Here is a 5,519-nt window from a genome sequence, read left to right as displayed (position 1 = left end):
GGAATACCACCCTAGAAGCCCCTGTCATGGGAATCAGAACAACACAGGATATGGAGTCTCCTCTTTTATTTTGGAGTGGGGTTGAGCAGGGGAAGCTTCCTCAGAGACCAGGAAACACATCCAGACAGACAGCACAAGTGGGTTAGGAGGAGGACTCTGAGACTCCAGCCATGTAAACACAAGTGCATTTTTGAAATAATAAGCACTCACATGGTAGATAGTAGATGATTGCAGTAGATTAGATTTTGGTAGATTAGATTGTGGCTAGGAATGGCCTCATATTACACAGTTGCCCAGAGGAGGCTTCTCACAGGGCAAGACATAATACACAGCAATTGTGTTGCTGGAGAGCCAGTAGAGTTCTAGAAAATGTCTGACCACTGATGAATTGGATTCTGCTTTTGTGTTTAGACTGGGGCCATTGGACCACTTTCTCAGTCCTTCAAGCACAAATCCACCAAGGCCACAACCATCCACCTAACTTCCCCCATTCACAACTGCCATATGCCACCTACACACGTTTGCATGTGTGTGCAAACACACACACAATCACACACAACAAACAGAAGCACTTTCTTTCCTTCTCCTCTGGTTTTGGCCTCTTTAGTGTTCTCAAATATTATGACCATGTAGGAAATGACACTGACTAAGAAGGAGACACTGAGAAGTGAGAGCCAGTTGGAACAGGGCTGCCCATGGATTTACCCCAGGTCCTTTGATGGTGCTAGGTGTTAGTTACCCAGCATCCTCTGTCCGCTCCCAAGTTCTCTTTCCTGGGGCTCCCATTGGAGACAAGACATCTACATTTTATTTACAGCTTCCCTGGTTCACCATGAGAGTCATTCAAGTAGGGAAGTGGGGAGAAGGACAAGGGAACCTTACAAGGTTTTTATCTGTCTGAGCCTTTGCCTTGTAAGGCCTGAGGTGGCTGTTCTCACCACTTTGAGGTTTAAAATAAAATCAGTGTGTTTCAGCAGGTCCCTCCCCAGGATGACTGACAATGACATTTTGTATTTTGAATGAATCTGGCTCCAGGGGTTTCTTCTCCAGCCATGGCATTGGAAAATCTTGATGATAAAGAGCAGAGACACAGACAGCTGTAGAAATCCCCTGTGCATGGTTCTATAAGAGCATCATGATGCAGTTTGTCTTGGGAGCATTTCTAAGTGTGAGGAGCTAGGCTCCACCATAATTTAGTGACACCATAGGGGACAAGTGTGACTTTCTAGTTTTGAAAATGACATGATGTAGGCACCCTTGCTTATTGCCTCCCTTTTTAGTTTCTTACTGGATTACTGCACCAAACCAAAAGTCCACCATATATGCTCCTTGGTACCCTGCTGTCTCTGATCCAAGGCTTAGAACCTGAGGTGTACATGCTCTATGCACAAGGTGCTGTTCTAACAGAGATGAATTAGATCTCAAAATCTGAAAGTCATCATGTGTATGCATATGTGGCCATTTTGAGGAAAATCTACAAGAGGATCAAAAGCAAGATTAAACCACATCTGTTTGGATTTAAATGACATTCTCTGTGTAGTTCAAAGTTACTTCCATGTTTGTGTGTGTGTGTGTGTGTGTGTGTGTGTGTGTAGAAACCTGTCCAGCTGTTTTGTATCTTATTTCTTTAGCCTTTATCAAAGAAGTGTTTCCATTGGCTAGCCAGTGTTTTTTCTAAGAGTTAAAGTATTTAGGAAAAGGGTCTAAGGAAAAAAATACTGTTTTCCTCTAAATTCTATCCCAGGAGTCCTTTCTGGCCTCACAGGAAACCAATACAGAAGTTTCATTGAATTCTAAACAGAAAGGATTTTCTCAACTGTGTGTCATCAGAGATAAATTAGGTTCTCCCATCTTTTTCAACAAGTGACTGATTACAGTTGATGTTGATAATACACTCAAAAAAATCCCAAAAGACATACATGATATAATAAACAAACATTTACATGAACATGTGTGCCATTGCATGAGAACGGGTTGCTTTTGAAAACTGCCATCTATCAGTAAATAACCTCATTTAACAGGGGCAGGGGTATGAATACCCCACACGGTGTTTCTTTTGGACATCTGACACCTCCATCTATTAAGAAACCACATCTAATTACAAAATCCTCTGTTTTTTTTTTTTTTTTTGAAAAATACATTACCTGCTCTCTGGAGCTGTACTAGTTGGTTCATTAGACTGACACTCAAAAGCAAAAAGAAAATCATTAATCAAAGGAATGTGACACAACAACTAAACCCTTCTAAGCCCTTGCTCAGATGTTTCCTTGGAGATGTCATTTGGTGCAGTTTCTAGCTCTGTTTGGCAAAGCCACCAAAATATTTACATGCATGCATGCCCACTCACCGAAATGCACACACACACACACACACACACATGCACACACATGCACAACTCACACAAACAAAGGCATAGACATTTGTTCTTACCACATGTCAACAAGAATCAGTCAATGGGAAAGTGGATGTTATCATCAAATAAATAAGTGTTCATTGTGGTTCCTGAAATTGGTTCACTGTTGGACACAAGCAGACTAGGATGTTCTAGAGCTCTTGGTGCTTGGTTCATGTGCTGCCCCCTGCTAGGAGGCCAAAAGAAGTGGTTCCACTACTTCTCAGTTTTGATGGCCATAAAACTCTGTTTGAAAATAAGTGATTATTAAGCCCTGTGTTTCAATGCAAAGTTCATTGCATTTTTAATTCACGGGGTGCTTATGTGCTAATTGTGTCTTTCATGTGTTCAGAAGGCTCTGTGTGGGCAGTGCTGGGCTTGGTCATTCTACCTGCCTCACATCCATGACAGAGGAACACTGCTGCCTTTGGCTCATTTTCCTATTCACAAGCTGGGGTTGTGCTGTGGCTAACATCACAATAGTACAGTCAAGATTAAATGAGAAAGGTCATGGATGTGGCTCACAGTGTGCCTGCCACAGAGGAAGGGTTCAAAAAATATTTGTAATTGCTGTGTTTGGATCTTGAGTGTATCTCCAAGGCCCATGTGTTGACAGCTTCATCCTAGTGTAGGTAGATCTGGGAGGTGGGTAGAGCCTGTGAAAGCTGGGGGCTGATGAGAGGCTTTAGGTCAATGCGGCATGCCACCAAAAAAGACTGTGGGGTCCTGCTGTCTTTCTCCATTGTGATTAACCAGGAGGTAAAAGGATCTTCTCTGCCATGTTCCTGCCATGATGTGCTGCCCCCTGCTAGGGATCTAAAAGCAAGAGGTCCAACCAACAGCTGATTAAAACCTCCAAAACTCTATGCTAAACTAAACCTTTCCTCTTTGTAACTTGATTATCTCAGGTATTTTGTTACAGGAATGAACCATTGGCAAGCACAGTTAACATGATTCTTCAGAGACTGGCCTACATCTGTCTGCTCCTCACCTGATATTGTTCCATTCCATCCTGTGTGCTTAGGTCAGAGGCTAGGTTTCTTTTCTGAACAGGGAATTGAGTGTATCTGGTCTTTCCATCTTGAGATTTCTCGCTCCATTTTCTCTCTTTCTCTTTTTTATCTCCCACTCCTGGAAAAGTCATGGTCTTTCCTTCAAAAGACTATCTCCTCTAGAGAGAGCACATGGGTGTTGCCAAGTGTCATCAAAGGCAGTGACCCTTACAGTGCTCACTCAGTGGAAAAGACTGCAATGATTTGGTCATACTGCCCTTTTTGGCCCATGGTAAAGCACTGAGCAGAGTAACAACAAGTCCTGTGTTCGTGGTCCTGGTCCTTCTGGCCTTGTCTGAGCCTGCACTCCATCACTGTGATCTCTCATGGCCTGATATATAGTAGGAGGTGGGAGAACTAGAGGTGTGAAGAATTTGTGGTTAGAGACTGATCCTTTCTCATCTCTTCTAGATGCTTCCCCCCTTACTCTTACCATTTCTCCAAATTTGATATTTGATACTCTATTCTCACCTTTTTCCAAAGATGCAATTACATTACTTTTTATGAATGCAGATTTTTTCATGTTTATCTGAAACAAAATTAAGAAAAATCTGTTAGAATACTGATTGCTTTTAATTACTGAGTATGTTTTCAGAATCCTTTATTTTCTGTGTCCAGAACTATATAGTAAAATAGCTTTCTCAATGGCATTGTATAAACCAAAAGGACTTGGAACACAGGCAGATGTTCCAAAAGAAGAGCAAAGGTAGTGAAATAAAGATAAGATCTTTGAATAATTGAGAAAACAAAATAGGATAAACTGGTACTTGCTGAGAGAAGTTGGGTAAACTTGACATAATATTATCCAGAAAGCCTTCTTGGACTGCAGCACCACTGAGATCAGTGCACAGAAAGGACCCTGGACATTCCATCAGGTGTCAGACTGGCCTAAGGGTGAGCTTCATTTAGAATTTAATTGCAAGAATTCTTTCTCAGGTCATTGAATGTAATCTTGAATCCATCCTTTACTTACCCATATTCTACTTACAGATTATGGGGAAAATATCAATTTCAAAGGTGATCTTTCATTTTCTGAGGGAAGATTGAAGCTTGCACAGTAAAATGTCAATGCCTCTCTTGGACAATGGCAGACAGCGCTTTTAAATTTTATTCTTCATTAAAGAATGATAATTCAATAAAATTATCAATGTTTTTAAATCAGAATGTAACTTTACTATGTTCTCTCATGTCAATGCTAGAAATCATTGCAATAAAATTCACAATTCAGATGTTTAAGTTTAAAGCAAAAAATAAAATAAAAACACACTCTTTCCGAAGATCTGTCCTGACCTAAATCTTGTAATTTTCAAAACATCATTAGGCTAAAATTAGCACATGTGTAATTTCCAAATGCAAAGATATTCAAATAACCTTGTATATTTTAGCTTCTAGGATTAAGACTCAAATCTGTCCCTGTGGTTTTATTAGTAATAATTTATATAAATTTAACAAAATAACTGTGCACAATTTTTGACAGTGTCATTGAAGTTAAAATTCTAGAGTTACAGTATTTTAGAAAGTATTAATGCAACTTTCTAAAGAGTAAACAGAGCTGTGGTCATCCAAGGTGGGCGCCTGAGTCATTCCATGTTGTAGTTATTTTTTACCTTTGCCCAGATTCACAAAAATGCAAATTAATCTACCATAAAATTATATAGTATTGAAAATGCACTGTAATCTGAAAACAAAAAATGAATAACTTGATCCTAGTTAAGGCAAAGGGCAAAAAGGAATGGAGATTTTGCAGAGTTCAATCTGCAAGCTGTTGGGAATTCTTTCATTTAGCTTTCTTTCCTTCATTCCACAAGCAATGAGCTCTATATGTGGAGCAAACCATAGTTATTATTTTAATTAATTTGAGATAAATATAATTTTTTTCTAAGAAAGATAGAGTATCCCCTGTGTGTTATGGATTGATCAATAATATATGAGCAAATTGAGTTTCTGCAGAGTTATACAAGTCCAGGCATAAATAATGAAAATAATTTAAAACAAACTGAGCTATTGGGAAAAGGCAAACACTTATGAGTCTAGGCCAGATTTGTAACTGAATATTTATTAGTTACATGTTGGCT

The sequence above is a fragment of the Callospermophilus lateralis genome, chromosome 8 (genome assembly GCF_048772815.1).
Source record: "Callospermophilus lateralis isolate mCalLat2 chromosome 8, mCalLat2.hap1, whole genome shotgun sequence".
NCBI classification, from domain to species: Eukaryota; Metazoa; Chordata; class Mammalia; order Rodentia; family Sciuridae; genus Callospermophilus; species Callospermophilus lateralis.
The sequence above is the reverse complement of the archived record's forward strand: the minus strand, read 5'-3'. Positions refer to the sequence as shown.